Source organism: Pongo pygmaeus, chromosome 8 (assembly GCF_028885625.2).
Source record: "Pongo pygmaeus isolate AG05252 chromosome 8, NHGRI_mPonPyg2-v2.0_pri, whole genome shotgun sequence".
Classification (NCBI taxonomy): Eukaryota; Metazoa; Chordata; class Mammalia; order Primates; family Hominidae; genus Pongo; species Pongo pygmaeus.
In genome coordinates, this window is record NC_072381.2 from 87,930,904 (window position 1) to 87,949,328 (window position 18,425).

Here is an 18,425-nt window from a genome sequence, read left to right on the forward strand (position 1 = left end):
CTATAATTATCTGATTTACTTCTACACGTGTTAATGCTTAAAATGTGTAACACATTTGGCTTGCCTCAGATTATTTCCATTTTCTTAAAGATTTTTCCCTCCCTCTGGAAAACTGAGCCTGCAAGATACGTCCATTTTGTTTTAAATGAGATGTTATTTTCTGCAAATGCTTGTGTATAAATACAGCAACATATCTGGAGGTATGGTGTTCTTTTTCTTCTTAAATAGAGTTAATGTACCATCCTAGTAAATAATCCACATGGTTCATTAAGAAAACATGTGTTCCGGGGGATTTTGTCTGTGATACTCTTCACCTGTCATTTTCAACCAACCTCAGTCTATTTGCTCTGTCACAATCACTACTAAAATCTGTTCTTAAATTGCTTGTTTCTAGATCCTTCCTTCTTATCTGCTCAGGTGAATACATGGGTGAAATTTAATATGGAATTGAAATAAATACTATGCAAGATAGATGCCTTAAGAAATGTTTCTCTGATTTATATGACATAATTGTATTTTACTAGTTTACCTGTCCATCTGTAAAACTTTGTTTTGGAGATTTCATATATTACAATGTTTAAGAAACATGCTATAATGTTTTTCATAGTATATTTCTTCATGATACCCTTACATAGTACCAGTCACGGTGTTTGTAAAAATCTAAAGAGTACTTTTGGCTCCTACAGAATGTGTGAAGTTGTGAAATTGTTTTTTTGTTTTGTTTTGTTTTTATGCCCCAAAGATGTGGAGGGCTTGATATAAGAGGGTAGATTTAATGAGAGAGAGAAGGAGAGAGAGAGAGAATGATAAAAGAAGCTTAAGAGATTATTTTATCTTGTCAACGATATTGTTATTGAATGTAAGCTGCTAAACTTCTTAGCACTGATGAAGTAAAACAGTAAAAACAAACACACAAAACAGAACAGAGAATCATCAGACAGGCTGACGAACACAGTACAATAAAGCAGCCAGTACCGATGATCAGTGGACATCAATTTGTCTTTTGAGCTGTAGCACCTGCTACTAATTGGTGCAACGAGCTCACCAGTCAGTGTGTGGTTTAGCGCACTCAGCTGTCTCCTGTATGTGCTGCGAGAAGCAAGATAGCTAATTGCTGTTGCTTCAGTGCCAGTGAAATCAACGTGCTGAGCTAATAGCGACAGATAGAGGGCAGAGAGATTCCTGCTAGCAGCTTAGAGTTAGTTGCTTGTGGTAACTAAGGCCGGTGGCATACATCTCAGAACGTGGAGAATGATGGTATGCTTTCTGAGTTAACATGTTGAACTGTTTTGCTTTTCTAAAAATTTTCGTAGTAACATTTTCTTGATGATACGAGAGTGGATATCAACGCCTCACAGAAACAAGAGGTGGAACATGTGAATGAATCGTCTTGGAACTAGATTATGAGCATTGGTTCTTTTTAAAGGGATGTGCAAGAGGCAGCCTTGGCAAGAAAACTTGCTGCATAATCTTACATGGACTAAAGATGAAACTTTAAACCGCAAGTAAGTTCTTCCCCCACCCTTCTCTTATTTTTTTCAAATTTAAGGCAGCAGTGAACCACAGAGAAAGTTAAGATGTTCTTTCAGTACAGTGATCTCTGTCATGATGTTACTTTCTGTCATGCTTGTTGAAAGAATACAGTAGTAATGATTGCAAGTGATTATTTTCTGGAAGAGTGAACACAACTGCCTGTCCTTTTATTCTTCGTGATTACTGTCTGGTATTGTAATTTTGTTTAGATGACAATGTAATCTTTACAAAGACACAAGCTTTTGAATTATAACTCTGGTTTGTTATTTAAAAGAATTTTTAGTCCTCAACCACTTTTTCTACTTCCTTCAACCTGACAAAATACAGAAAAATGGCATCAGAATTGACATGTTTTGTTTTTGTGTGTGCAAATATTGATGATTTGTTTTATGAGTGGTTGTTGCTGGAGTTATAGTTGGTAGTTGAGTTAAAGTAGCTAATTCTGCATCACAATGAACAGTATTTTTTATCTTTTGTGAGTATACTGATATTTTTACTACAGATGTTTTAGTTTATTAGAATATTTACTTCCTTTGTAAGTATCTGGGAGCATTAACCATTTAGAATTTGAATCTAGGTCGACTGTGTCCTTCTAATACAGAATTAATGCTAGATGGTATTAACAGCTTTCCCACTTTGTGATGTGGCCTTTACTTTAAAAAATATACTTTGGTAGCTATAGAGTGAGTGGGCCCTGAAGAACAAGTTTCAGGTTGAGTCTGTTGGTACTCCGTCTCTAGTACGCACAGATGGCCATCGATTTGATGGACTTGTAGCCCGTATGCAGAAAGCCATTGTTAACTAGAGTATAGTATGATGGCCTCCTGTAAGGTTAACTGCAAGTCATACTGATTTGCTTTCACAAAAGAGCTAATTGTCAAATCTAGTAACCAAATACTTAAGTTATTATGTTGCTTAACATTAGAGAAACAAATAATCTGTAAAAGAGGCATATTTTGAGCGCAAAATGCTTGCTGTGGCTTGCACAGCAGGTATGAAGCTTTTTTGTATATGCTCATGTGAACTGTTTTTTTTTTTTCACAGAAAATTGGTTTTACTATTAGTTTCTTTAGTTTGCTTAAGTTGTGGCTAAGTGTGAGTGAGTGAATGTATCTGTACATGTGTGTCTTCAAGTTTCAGCAACTTGATCCCCTTGACTGTGGACTCATTCTCCTATGAAATAAAAGTGCCATTTAATGGGTGCCCAGTTCCACTGAGTGGCAACCTCCTAACCCCTCAGCTGTTGCAATTATGTGCTGAGCAGGAAATGTGAATCCCTACAACTTTGCCCCCCAAATTACCCTTAAACATAATCATTAAGGGATCTGAACAGGTCAGAGTTTGTGCTACCTAAGTGTCAGCAACTTCTCTGGAAAATTATGGCATGAAGTTTTGAATATTATTCACAAAAAGATTTAAATAAAACATTTCATTTTCTAGGAAATTTTTAAAAATATAGTATACCCACTGATAATATTTGATAAGTATCTGAACTATAAATTAGTTTTAAAAAACACTAATAATTATGCTTTAAAAAACCCAGTGAAAAATAAATGTCCATTACAACTTTGCTCTTAATTTGTTCACATTTAAATTTTGCATAGTATGTTTTGTATCTTTTTATTATACAACTTTAACAGCAGATAGGCAGACATAAATTGTTTTTTATGCCACTTGCAAAAATTCTCCAATATTTGGTTCATAGCTTATGTTTGAAATTAAAGGCAAAAGGTAATTATTATTTTTTATCAAAGGAAATCACTATTATTATTTGATCACAAAACGTATGTCAAGCAAATACATGTTGAGGAATCAATGATTCCTTTGTGTTACCACTTTATCATGAGGACTTTTACTCCTTAGACAAATTATGAACCTTCTCAATATAGTAAAATGTAAAACCAAAAATTATAAAGTAATTCCCTAAATGTGACTACTTTATTGGGTAGATGAATGTACTCCCCCTTTCTGTAAATGTGCAGATACAATTTCAGACTGTAGGAATTTTTTTTCCTACTTAAATGGTGTAAAACAATCGCTTTTCATAAACCAGCTGTTATATTAACTTTTTCCTAACACAGAAGCCCCCCATATACATTTACATTTTATTGTAGCACTAACACTGGGAGAAATACATGGTTTTAAGTTTCACTCAGGATCTGAACCCATGGAAAAGTTAGCAGAAATAATAATCTAAACAAAGAGACCACACTGCTTCATAAAATGATCATATTTATTATCTAAAAGTTTAATTTTACTTCAGACTCTATTTTAAGCATGGGTTTTGGTCATAGTCATTTTGTTTGTATTTTTCCATTTTTTAAAAGTGTTCTTAGTATCGGGACCACTTAAGAATGAACTAGAACCATTTTGTCATTCTATGTATCTGTGGTTTTCACATGCAAAATAAGACTATACAATTATAATATTGAAAAGATTGTTTTACTTGTCAGGGATGGCATCCGAAAAATATTTTGGTTACTCTCAACTAAAACTTTGTTTGAGGTTTGATACATTTTCTTTTGTAATGGGATTTTGTTGTTGTTGTTAACCCTATAGTATGACAATGTGGATTCAAAACTAACAATGACCTGTGGGGCTTCATTTATTAGTTTCGGACTCAAATATGACTGAGTTGCATCCAAGGGTATTGGAAGGAAGTGGGGCGACTCATTAGTGCTCCTCATAGTCAATTTTGAGTGAGAGAAAAAAAAAAAAGCTAATGTGAGTAATTTATGGCCAGATTATTTTCTCTTGATAGAGTTGCTATACAAATTCCAGAGGTGTAAATCACCCAGAAACTGTAACATTTATTTAAATTGAATACTGGAAGCACTTAGGTTGAAATGGTGACAAGAACCGAGAATACACCCAGAAATTCCAAATGCACATGTTAATTCGTTGCATGTATGGATGGCAGGGGCAGGTTGGGAGGTAATTTTGGATGTGAGAGTGACTAGCTTGACCTTAAAGTACAATTTTCAACTGTGGTGTATAAACTGAAGTGAGAGACTTGGAAGAATATGTAGATGAATATGACTTAATCTCAGCCTAAAAGTCAGTCACATTGAGTAAGATGGACACACACACCCCGCTCCCCCCCCACCCACACATACACATGTGTGCTATTTATTAATGTAAGGAGCATAGAAACATCATATTCTGGCCCAAGGACAACAATTATTTTCCTTGAGAACCTCAGCACACCCCCTAAACATTTGTTCCTCAGTGTCCACATTTAAAATACACAACTTATAAATGAAGCCAGGAAAATGAATAAGAAACCTGTAAATTGCTAAATAATTTTAAATACAATTAATTGTTTTAATCTTGTCCAATTACTTCCTAAGATGATCGCGTGTGTGTGTGTGTGTGTATATGTGTTTCAACAATAACAGCAACAAAATAATTTTCACCTAAAGAGTAAAAGTTTCTGAGCACTGTAATGGACAAATTTCCTTTTATATCATAAACCTTGTTTAAAGGTTGCACTCACCCTTAAATATCAGATCATGGCTATGAAGCTATAAATGTAAGAGGCAAAAGCAGTCATTATTTCAAGAAACTAAAGAAAATGAAGCACTTCTTTCCTTCAGGTTGGTAAATGGAAAAGTTCAAAGCTTGTTTGTTGTGCTCCTTGATGGATAAGAAATTGATAGGAGGTGTAACTTTCTGTATGGCTTTTAGAGCGTAAGCATTCTCAGGCCATGGCAGATGTGTAGTTCCTATTACTTTGAAAAGTCATTCATTCTCATGCCTAGTGAAAGGGCGAGTTTCCGATAGAATTAAGCACTATTTCCTGACCGGGGGAGGACAGCGGTGTGTGCGATGAAGTGCATCATTCAAAAGGAAGCCCAGCTAATGAATGCTCTCCCTGTTGTTTTCATGGAGGTGTCAGAATGAGCCTTTTCTGATTCTGCATCACTGAATCCTTATGGAAATGCAAATTGTTTATCCAAGGACAGTGACTTTTCTTTTTGCTTTATCATTTAAGGACTTATTTCTTCAACTTTGCAGCACACCACTGGAATCCAGAGAAGGGTCATTAAAGCTGGATGAGAGGTTTTTATTACTTTAGAACCTTACATCTCTGTCTGAGAGACAGTGACAGACACAGATAAGTCACAGAAAGATATTCACAGAGATACAAACTCAAAGAGATACAGGGATAGTCACACAAAGAAAATGAGAGAGACTCACAAGGAAAAACATAATGAAAGTTAGAGACAGTCAAAGATAAGAAAAAGAGAAAGGGAACAGAAAGAGAAACTGAGATATACACTTAGAAAAGAACAGAAAGAGAGAGAAGTGGAGATAGGTTCAGAGAGAAAGGTAGAAGCAGAGTGACAGACAGGCCAGGAAAACACAGGGTCAAGAAAGACAGAAATAGACAGATTGCCAGAAAGACAAATAATAAAACAAAAAAATGTAAAGAGATAGGGAAAGGGATATAGAGACAGAAAGTCTGAGAGACAGAGACAGAAAGGGAGACTGAGACAGGCATACATACAGATAATAGGAAGGTTGATATATAGATATAGATACCTAGATGATGATAGGTACATAGATAGATAGATAGATAGATAGATAGAGGAGACAGCCTGTGATCCTAGCATGGAGAATGAAATTAAATGTGTGTATGTAAAAGAGAGGCTGTGAGATGGGTCTTCTAGTTTCAATAACTGTTGCTATAGAAAATTGATGGTAAAGAAAAGAATACAGAACCAGATGGAATTGAGCTTTAATTCTATTCCACTCCCTTACCAGCAAGGATCAAGTTGTTTAACTTCTCTGAGCCTTGGTTTCTGTCTGTAAAGGGTAATAAAAGGATGTAATTCACATACACAAAGCATGTAAGCACAGGACCTGAAACCAAGGTATATTTCAGTAAATGTAGATTGATACTTATCATCATCATCATCCTTGACATCAACATAATTATTTAGGTATAATTCTTGAAAGCAAAAGCATTGTCATCAGAGGTCAAGGCATCAGAGGTCAATTTAAATCCTTGTTTCAACCCTTATTCTGCACAGAATATAGTAAGTAATTTAATATTGATAAGCTATAGTTGCATCACCTGGAAAACTCAGATATTATTTTCTATCTCATAGTCTTGCTCTCTTAATTAAATGAAAAAGCATGTTTCATTTGTGGCCTTGCACATTGTATTTTAGTAATTCCACTAACTAGCTCAGTGTCCAGAATTTAGTAAGTACTCAATAAATATTTAATGAAAGAATACATATTTGCTCTGAATATTAGTTTCCATAGAGTATGGAGAAGCTGAAATGATGTTTTGTTTTTTTAATATGAAACATTGCAATGAAACAGTCTATTTCCTCCTGTCTGCTTTGCAGAGAATGGTGGTATTGATTTGCAGAATTACTAGAAAAGATGTCTCCCTACTGTCCATCCACTTTCTTAAGGCCAACTGAAGTAATAGTTTTGAGAATGGACATTTATTTTGTCCTGGTGGTGACTTGGTCATTTTTATTTAATTACTTAATATAAGGACTGGTTTTGGAAGAGAGAGGCGGGAGGAATTTTTAAAAAGTAAGTGAATGTTTATAGTAAGATGAGTGAAGATTGACTAGGGACAAGGAAAAGTGGACCATTAAGTTAGAAAAAAAGTATAAAACTAAGAAGTGTGAAGAATTTTAAATGAGACACACATATACTTCTTTTTCTGAATTTCAAGAAAAGATGGGAGAAATATCATAAAGAATGTGTATGGTTTGTAAGTGAAAATGTATAATATGAAAGCACAAAGGCTATCCCTAGCTATAAGGCAGACTATGAGAAAATAAAGCAATTTGCCAGAAAGTAAAGTACTCAAATTTTGATTTTGAATTTTATGTTATGTTAAACATTTGAACTTAAACAATTTTTGAATTTTACAATTCAGAACTCTTTTTACTAAATTTGTTATTACTAATGTTTGACTATGTTTTAAAAAAAGCAATCTAGGAATGAATGTAAGAGTTTGGTTTGAATGTTTATTTTCCTACTTTCTTTGATGTGTTGTTGAATTTATCTTATAAATGATAGAAGAAAAAAATATCTAGTGTCTACTGTGTGCCAGGAGCTATGAATGGTGATTTTAAATATGCTATACATTTAACCTCTACCAGGTAGGTACAGATTTCGCCCCTCTGATTAATTTTACTTCTGAATGTGTGTGCATGAAGCCCTTCATTTAAGAGGTGTTGAAAGTCTGTTAACCTTACATTCCATCTGATACTGTAAGCAGGAAATAAAATACTCCATTTGGAACATTAGCTATAGTTGCATTGGTGTGCTAATATTTTTCAAAAAATGACAGCAAACATTTCCGGCATCTTTACAAGGTTTATTGAAAAATTTCCACTCAGGATATACTGAGCTTTCAATAGCATACATTATATGAATTATTATTTTGTAGTTGTAAATTAGGGTTAAGGATAGAATAACATTCAACTGAGCTTCAGATAATAAGGTTTCATTGTGAGAAATAAGATTTTCTCAAGTAACTTTTTAGGAGATGGTAACTTGAATGGAAGATATTGTGTAATTGAGAAAATGCCAAAGCAAAGAGCATGGCTGTGTGTTTATGAAATAAAATGCATGTTTAGTAAATAGTTGCCATTTTGAGGTAGATTGCATTTCCTTTAAGACATATATATATATATATATCTTATATGTATCTTAAAGGAAAGATATAGATCTTATATATATCTTAAAGGAAAGATATATATCTTATATATATCTTAAAGGAAAGATATCTCTTATGTATATCTTATATATATCTTAAAGGAAAGATATATATATCTTAAAGGAAATATATATATATATATATCAAAGCAGTTTCTTAGAATTCATGATTATTTTAATCCAAGAAATAGCTGTGCATTGTTTTCAAAAAAGAACATTAAATTGTGAGTATAATGAAAAAAAAGAACACATTCCTGCCCCTTTAGTCAAGTTTTCCTATACAACTTTGTTAAACCCTTTTTTGTGATGTTTCTTATTTATTCATATATTTTTAAATAACATGATTATGTTATCTTTTGATTTACTGATTCAAGATATTGTTTTCTTCCTATTATACTATTTAACATTTGGTTATTTTATACCATCAGCACATTTTTTATCCTACCCCAAGTTCTAAGCACAGTTATATATATATAAAAATAAATTATGTCTGCTTTACTACAATATGCAAAAATAGATTGTGATTTTTTTCTAATTTTTTATTTTTCTGTCATTAATTCATGCCTTTTTCAGCTTACTTTGCTGAACCTGTATCTTTAATTTTTTTTGAGACATTCCACAGATCATGATAGTCAATAAATTTTTCTAAGTCTTCAAAAATGCTGGCCACTAAATTCTATGATTTTTCGGAATGGCAGTCCTCCTTTCAGCAGTTTTAAGACCCAGACTTATACTGCCTCATTGCCTCTGGGTGGGTGTATAAAATCAACTTCCCTTTTGTATCCCAGAGCCACCGGAGATAATGAAAATAGAGAATTGACTTGCAATGCTTTTTTGCTGCAGAATGGAAGTGGAGGCTGAGCTACTCAATATCCCTGACACCAAGGGTGGGGATAAAGCGCAGTGCTAACTAGTCGAGACTTGCAACACAGTTTCAATCTCATTGATGCCCAGGTGGGGATGAAGGTTCAGTTCCACTGAGCCCACTGACATTGGGTGCTGGTGGTGACAGGGAGTATTGGAGTGAAGCCTACAATTGACAAGATCATCCTCATATTGCCTACTTAATTAAGTCAGCTTGGTACTGGGTAGGAATAGAGGCTCACCTAGCTCACCTGGTGGTCCAGGTGGAGGACTCTGCTAACAGCGTGATATGAGTAGAAGTTGGGAATGAGGGACTCAGTACATCTCCTTCTTTCTGGTGGCGAATAAGATATAAGATCCCACCCTGCTAGTGCTCAACCTGGCTATATTACTGTATTTGTCAGGGTTCTCTGGAGATACAGAATGAATAGGAAATTAGATAGGTGATAAATAGGTTACCTATTTGTCTGTCTATCTGTAGACAGATAGACAAGAAATTGTCCCTAGTAATGACAGAGAATGAGAAATCTCTAGATCTGCAGTCAGCAAGCTGGAGATCCAGGAAAACTGATGGTATTGATCCAGTTTGAGTTCAAGTCTGATGGTAAAAGACTCACGTCCCAGCTTGAAGACAGGTAGGGAGAGCAACTTTTATTCTGTTTGGGCCTTCAGTGGTTTAGATAAAGCCCCACACTTGGGTTGTCAGTCTGCTTTACTCAGTTTACCAATTCAGATGTTAATGTCATTCAGAAACACCTTTACAGACACACCCAGAATAATGTTTAACCAAGTATTCAGGTATCTTATCACCCAGTCAAGTTGACACACAAAACCATTCATCACAGCTCCCTGAGTAGATGAATTTAGTGGCAGCTACCTGCTTTCTCAGAAGCAAGGTTGTCATTTGTGAAAAATCAGCTCCCTACTTGACATTGCTGAAGCCACTAGTGGGGTAGAGATGGTGCAATTTTTACCCTTGATATCTGGCTGGAGTAGGCAAGTATTTCCCAAAACTTTTTCTGTTTTTAGGCCACCCTTTTTCTGGTCCTTTGGTTAGAGTAAAGATATTTTTCTTGGAGCTTTTATATTCCAGTCCATATTGGAGCCCTGCCCCAGATTACGGGCCAGAATAAGGAAACCCAGAGGGCTCACTGCCATGTTGTTGTTGGCCCTTAGGTCTCCAGGCAGTTCACCTTCTTCTTTCTACTTCTCAGGGTCATTCTATGCTCATTAATTGTGTTGTGTACAGGGCTTTTGTGTTGTAACAGGAGGGGTTTCTTAATGAAATCAGAAGTCTTCCTAATGCACATTGTAAAGGTGCTACTCTCCCTGCTCTGTGGAAATAGTCAACACGTAGATGAGAGCAGAAATGAGAAATTAAGGAGCCAAAGCAATAATTCAGGCACAAAGAAATGGTGGCTCAGCCTAAGGTATTAGCAGTGCGGTGGTCAGAAGTGATTTTGATTCTGAATACATTTTGAAGATAGAATCACCATAATGTATTGATGGCTTAAATGTGAGATATAAAGTAAAGAGAGAGATTGGATGACTTCAAGATTTTTAAAATTGTTACTGAGATGGGAAGATTAACATGAGTTTAGAAAGGCAAATTAAGATCTCATTTTTAAACATGTCACGTTTGAGATGAGTATAATGCATACAGATTAGATAACCCTGCAAGTTTAGAGCTCAGAAGAGAAGTTGGGCTGGATATAAATTTTAAGAAAAGAAAAGGTCTGTGGACCTTAAATTTTAAGAAAAGAAGAGGTCAAGGTTTCTAAGGGACTGTGATTCTATAAAGGAATAGATTCACAAGTTTGAATTCAACTTCAAACTCAGTGACTCATTGAGTGAATTATTAATGCAATTCCACTCTCTTTACTGCAATCTTGCTTCCACCTTTACTATTTTTCTGAGATGCCCCATACCAGTTGTCACCAATGACTTGCTAAATTCAGTGGAAGATTTGACCTATCTGGATTACTTCATTGCCTAGTACTACCTCATATTTCTTTTATTTTAAGAAAAGAAGAGCTCTGGGCCCTTATAAGGATCAATTGTTTCAAATACCATTAATGATTCCAGAAAAACAGGAACTGATAAATAATTACTGGTTTCAAAAATGGAGGTTATTAGTAAACATGAAAAGCAGTTCAGGTGCTGTGTTAGGATTGAAAGATAATTGGCCTAGGAGTATTTTGAGTATTTTGGTTGTTGTTATTGTTATTTTTGTTTGTGGGTCTTAATATTTTTCTCTGAAGATCTCATTCTTATCCTCTAAGTCATTTGCTTTTTTAAAATTATATTTTCTTATCTTTGTGAGGATGTTTATTTTAAAGCAGTTTTATTTGGCTACCTCTCTATTATTTCCTCTCCCCATTCCCACCTTTTATTTTTTATTCTGGTTTATTTTCCATTTTTAGGGTTTCAGGTTTTATTCAAAGAGGCTGATTAATCCTGCTTCTCCATTCACATTAAATTATTAGTTGTGTATGTAGGCCATGGAAACACATATATCTTCACGTGTAATTGTTTAATGTTTATTATTTTTCATGCGTCTCTCTGTGGGTGGATTTTAAGTCAACAGGATCTTGGGGCCAGGGGAATGATCTGCAACACATGGCTTCCAAGCTCGCCCAGAGGATTTGCTACCCCAGACAACTTTCTGGAGGAAAAAATAAGCAGCCTGCAAAGAAGGTTTCATAAATCAAGATAGGATGGGATGTGGCACATGTGACTTCTCACCTGCCTTTGTCTAGAACTCAGTCACAAGGCCAAGTTTAACTATTGGGAAGTTGAGACAAATACTTTTGTTATGTTCTAAAAGATGAGGGAAATACATATATATATTTTTTACATATATAGGTATATATATATGTAAATATATACATATGTAAAAATGTGTGTGTGTGGATTTTTAATAGATAGTTGTCAGTGTCACTAGTGGCTGGGCACTGAGATTCTCTTTGGAAATCTTCTGTGTATGAGCAGAGCTTGTCAGCAGGTAGACGTTCCTGTACTCAAGCAAAGAGTTGGCCTTACTTTCTTTGACTTAAAAGTCTGGTGGCTCTCTGACAATTTCTTCAGAAAATAAACTCTTAGTTATGGGTAAGGAGAAGGCTTATGTGAAAATTGCTCAGAACTTGGGGAAGGATCCCCCTAATTTACCTATACTTTTATTTAATGTTTTAACTGACACCACTAATCTGTCTTGATTTTCATGCTGCCCTTATTTGTTAAGTTTGTCATATTTTCTCCAGTCAATTTGATAGTGTATGTTATCCATACTCACCCAATTTTGCCATTTGCAATGTGATATTTTTGTATTCTGCTTTAAATAATTATGACCTTCCATCTACTTTCAAACATTAAGAAACTTGCTGAATCACATATTTGCTTTTATCACTTTTCTTTCCTGTGGTTTAATACTTTTTACAAATTTTAAACTGAGCTATGTGGAAGAAAACAAATAAGCACTTTGGTAAATCTAAAATCTTAAACTCACACATTTGCACTTCAAAATTAAGAAAAGGTGATTGTGGGATGATTGATTTATAAATAGTTGCATTTAAACATGGAATGTAAACATCAATATGCTTACTGAATATCTCAATGTCAAGATATCATAAATATGCCAATTTTCACTGTAAAATAGTGATTATGATTGTAGGTAAGGAAATATTTGGTTTTGAACAGAAGTATATGTTAATTGCTTGTCAGTGATTTACATTTGTAGCCACTAAGTCACTCAAGCCTCTGTCTTTTGCTTAAAGCACACACACACACACACACACACACACACACGCACGCTCATCTCCGCTGCAGTGCAATTTAATATTGAACATAGATGTTGAGGACATAGCAGGAGGAAAGAATAAGCTGTTAGACAACTCATCAGGAAATTCTCTCCCCTGCAGCTTCTCAGCAAGTCATAGGGTGAAAATTTGACAAGGGATAAAATAGAAACAAGATTTTTGGATAACTTATAACATTCACACATAGTATGTCTTTAAGGATTTTTGTTTTTGTATTTGCTTTGGTGTTGGTCATACCAAAGACATTCTTATAAATGTTATATATTGGTTGTCAAATGAATTTTCAATATGAATGTTTTGGAAGCCATTCACTATATTAGATGTACTTATGCTTTCCCATAGAAAAAATCAGCCACAATTCCTGAGACATTCAATGTGACCCCGTATCCCATGTAGTTAGTATTATTCGCATGGTGAATATAAATATCTTCTTTGAAAGTTTAATCTAGGAAATGACCAAGTTTCTAGAGGACCTTGATTCTATAAATAATGAGATTCGTAAGTTTGAATTCAACTTCAACCTCAATGACCCATTGAGTGAATTATTAATGCAATTCCACTCTCTCTACTGCAATCTTACTTCCACCTTTACTATTGTTCTGAGATGCCCCATACCAGTTGTCACTGTTTTTTATTTATTTTATCTACTGTTTATCTACTGTTAAATTCTTAACTAATTTCTATCTACAGATGGCAGCTAAAATTGTATCTCTGACATCTCCAAATTTTATTCCATAGCTCAGACCTGCATAACCAACTGTCTCTTGGAACTTTCATTTGGATATACCCTGATTATTTCAGATTCATAAGGTGTGAAACTAAGTTCATGATCTCTTCTCCATCCCTGCTTCCTAACCTCTAATTTTTCTTCGTTATAATCTTATTTCATCGACTAATAACAACTAATATCGTATTACAAGCTTGAAACCCACATATCAGCCTTGTTTTATCCGTTTGTTTCTGCTCATATTTCAAATGCTATATTTTTCCTGTTAATTCTATCCCCTTAATAGCTTTAGAGTCAAACCTTCCTCCCATATGTTCCTTAAAGTTCTCATTATTTTTCACCTGATGGTCACCCTTCCTATTTTTTGTTTATCCCCTTCCTGTGCCATTCTTCTTCTTTCTTACTCTATTTTCTCTACAGTGCTGCCAGTCTTATGATGTCATCACCTTGCTAAGATATTCCAACTTTTCTCATGCTGTTTATTCACGCTCTCTTGGATACTCTCTTTCTGCCTAAATAAGTTTATTCAAAAGAGAAGATAAGTAAATTTATTGTTCTAACTACTTGAAAACCTAGTTATATGTAACTGGCTTGCTACAAGCATTGCTGAACTTAAGGCTCAAACATGAATTTGGGTTGTATCGCTCCATTGGCTTTGCTAATTGAATCTGTCCTCAAAATCCATATGTTGGCTATCAGCAGCTTTGAGCCCTGAGTTTCATGCCCTGACGATTAAACTGAAAATCTCTGATTACCTGAATGGTTTTCTGCCCTATGAAGGGAAGGTGAAAAGTCCATACTGGCTTATCCTGTCATGTTCTGCACTCTTGATGCCTGGAGAAGAGTCACTTTTAGATAATATAGAGGTAGTGTGACTTGCCTTGCAGAAGAGAATACTTAAGAGTAACTGAAGTGAGAAATATTGCAATAGCCTCTTACATTGAATCAAATTGTTTAGAATTTTGACACTATTGTTGACTATCACATAATGATATGTAAAACTTTAGACATTTTCTAAAAAGTCAAGTTCAAAAGTTGAAAAATAAATGCTTTTAGATAAAGGATTGTATCATACATTTTATATATTTATTTGTGTAACTCACAAAGCATACATTAAGATGAGTTTTGTAAAAATTGTTTTTTTTTTCCTTTTTATCTTTATGTAGAATATTTTGGAAACCTTTTAAATGTTGGCCTATATTTATACCCTGCTTTTAGCATGTGTTTGTCAACCATTTAGGACTTTTTCCACATTTTTATAGATAATTAATGAACCAATTAATTGCATGATGCGATTCACATGTACAGCAAGATCGAGTTTTTTAGAATCAAAATTGGCATTCTATCTAAAGATATTTTCAAAGTTAGATAATTTAAGGCCATGAACTTTGTAGGATAATCTTCTAGGTTAGACAAGTAAAAACTAGAACAAACAAATCTAGGGATATTATATAGAAATATAATATCTTTACATATTTAACTTTTGAGGAAATTAGCAAAGAAAATTGCAACGGGTACAAGTTATAGAAGAACAATTGTAATAATAATATGAAGACCTGCCATACCCTATTTGATTTTATTCTCATTATTATAAAATACTATAAATTGTTATCTTAGTAACAGGAACAGATTGATAAGAAGAAAACCTAAAGTCATATATTAAAGACTAAATGATAAGAAACTAGGGTTTGTCATTTCATTGTATTGACATAAATTCAAAGATCTATAAAATCCTATTCCACGAAGCATACCCTTCATTTAAAATTCTGCTTTAATCAAAACGTATCTTTCTTATGACTATATTCCCAACAGTACTGACCTGCATGGTGCCAACAAATGTTTATTAAATGAATAAATCAGATTTGTTTCTCAAGACAGCTGTTTCTTGTGAATAATCTGTACTTTATGTCTTTGATTTCTATAAACAGAGCATTATCATGGACACTTGAAAAATAACTTGCCTGAATACTCTGAAAATATTTTTGGGACTATTGTGTCTATGTTTTTATCTGTTATTTTGGAAAAGTCTTGTATATGAAAGATCTTCTAGAAGCTCAAACTTTAACTGGTGAAATAGAGTGAAGTAATAGAATCATGTGCCTGTTCTTGCTGATTATATATGTAATATATTATTCATTCAAAAGCTACATTCGAGACTTTAACTATGGACTCCTCAGATGATATTATCCTCTTAAAATATTTCCTAGCATTGATATACAGATGAGAGCATGACTGCTATGCTCTCATCAAGCTGCCAGTTTTGTGTCATACATTCTGAAAGCACAAAATTATAACTGATGGTGATTATGGGACTTTCACTTTCAGTAATTGTGCCAGTCAGTACAATTTCTTACATTACTATACCTGGAGAAGTATAAGTGCGTATTATATCATAAGTGTGGACACCCAATACATTTATTGAATGAAAAAATGTAGAATCCAAAATAAACACTTCATTCTATAGCTCTAGGAACTCAATAAATTATTTATTAAAAAGGAAGCCTTTAACAACGTATCAGGGAGAAGGGGGTGCTGATGGCAATCCCTGGAACATCCCTGAGGTGCTCCACCTCTAGATGGAGATGAAGATATAAGTGAGGATTTAGAGTCAAGCATAGGATGCCTTTTAAAAAATGTCTCTGCAGAGACAGATGAAGGTAAATCTTAGCTCTGATGGCAGAATTTAAGATTTATCCAGGGAGCTACATGCTTTTTTCCCCCTTGTCTCAGCCTAAGTTTACAAAGAATTAGAATAGAAGGTCTTGAAATCTGAACAGCCATTTGCATTCATGTTGCTACCCAAAGTTATTGTACAAGGGAATTTTGAGATTCTGCATCAAAGGTGGAAGAATGCTAGAAAATCAGCACTCCCTCAGGAACATTAATTAATTCAGATCAAAAGGGGATCCAGGAAACTCATCAAAGGTGGGGAAGGGATAGCTCTATGGGTTGTTTCTTAAATAGTCTCTAAGGAATTGTATACATAATGCTTATTAGGTATTACCCTACTTGGAAGTTAATTAGAGAGCTAAAATATGAAGTTTAAGAAAGGAGGAGGGGATTGTGAAAGATAAACGAAATACATTTTATTCTGGTATTAATACTGAGGTATGCAGCTGGGTAGAACAATAAGGAAAAAAAATGTTGAGGCAGGCTCCAGGCTCCTTTGGATCAGAAAGAAAAAAAATGAACGGTTATTTTTTTTTGACCACCAAAAGTTTGAGAACAAGAAGTTATTGTCCAAGAAGAATAAAAAAGAAAGGCATTTTTATAAAATGGAACTGACTTTATGCTGCCTTTCCTTTTTGTGTTTTGCCTGCTCTGTATCTTCTTCTGACCTGATATTGGGGTCATATCAGGTAGATGAACTCTGTGTTCCATTCTGAAATGCAGGCACACTTCCTATCTTGGTCAGGGATGTCTTGGGGCTTAGAGAAGGACTGATGACTGACATGATGGAAATGAAGCCATTAATGGGTTCAGTATGCGATGGGGGTTGGGAGCTGGGTGAAGTCAGAGGTAGAAAAAATAAAATATATCATATAAAAATTAATTCATTCACATAAATTCATCTTCAGATTATTCAAGACCAAAACCAGCATGTATAAAGATATAAACAAAACAAAAAGCAGTAACATATTATATGATTATGCAGAGTTATACAAATATATATTGCCTTTTTTCCAGTATTTATTTTCCCCTTCTGATCATAGCACCGCAATTTTCCTTGGATTACATTTTTCCCCATCAGTAATTCTACTTTTGCATGATTTCATGATGTTAGATATCATCTATTTGCTTCCAGATGTCAGACTCCCTTAAACATTTATTTTCAGGCCAATCTAGTGGTGATTAATTGATTTTCTTAGTTTCTGCCTGTATAGGAAAGACTTTACTTCTTCATAGCTAAATAATAGCTTTGCTGAACATAGTATTTTTGACCAACTTTTATTTTTTTCTTTCAGCACTTTGAATCTATTATCTCATTATTCCTGGCTTGTTACATTTCTACTGAGAAATCTGCTCTTAGTCTGGTAAAAATTCCCCTACATGTGACTAGACACTTTTCTCTTGCTGTTTTTTTTTTTATTATTATTCTTTTAAGATCTTTTCTTTTTTTTTTAATTTTTTTAAAATTTCAATAGCTTTAGGTGTACAAGTGGTCTTTGATTACATGGATCAATTGTATAGTGGTAATATTGTTAGGCCTTGTGTCCTCAACCAAATCTAATTTTGAATTGTAACCCTCCATAATCCCTATAACCCCCATGTGTCAAGGAAGAGACTAGGTAGAGCTAATTAAATCATGGGGGCAATTTCCTGCATGCTGTTCTCATGATAGTGAGTGAGTTCCTATAGGACCTGATGGTGTAATAAGGGGTTCTTCCCCCTTCACTCGACACTTCTCCTTCCTGCCACCATGTGAAAAAGGTGACTTTCTTCCCCTTTGCCTTCTGCCATAATTGTAAGTTTCCTGAGGCCTCCCTAGGCAGGCTGAACTGTGAGTCAATTAAAACTCTTCTTTGTAAATTACCCAGTCTTGGGCAGTTCTTTATAGCATTATGAAAACAGATTAATACAATTGGTAAAGTCTGAGATTTTAGTGCACCCATCACCAGAGTGGTGAAGATTGCACCCAATATGTGGCTTTTTGTCTCTCTCATTTCCCTCCCAACCTCCCCGCTTTGGAGACTCCAGTATCCATAATTCTCTTTGTCTTTTACTTTTGATAGTTTTACTATAAGTATCAGTAAGAAAACCCTTTGGGTTGAATCTATTAGGAAATCTTGAAT

The 18,425-nt window shown here is 34.5% G+C and overlaps 1 protein-coding gene across 4 annotated transcripts in view; it reads left to right on the forward strand.

Moving 5' to 3' along the window:
- Positions 1 to 1,241: 1,241 nt before the first annotated feature.
- The window catches only part of PCDH15 (protocadherin related 15), a 1,016,126-nt gene continuing 998,942 nt past the window's right edge, over positions 1,242 to 18,425 (forward strand). For all 4 annotated transcript variants that reach the window (XM_063669967.1, XM_063669968.1, XM_054435813.2 and 1 more), the window contains exon 1: positions 1,242 to 1,505. The gene's annotated coding sequence lies outside the window, so the exon portion shown is untranslated. The remainder of the gene's footprint in view (positions 1,506 to 18,425) is intronic.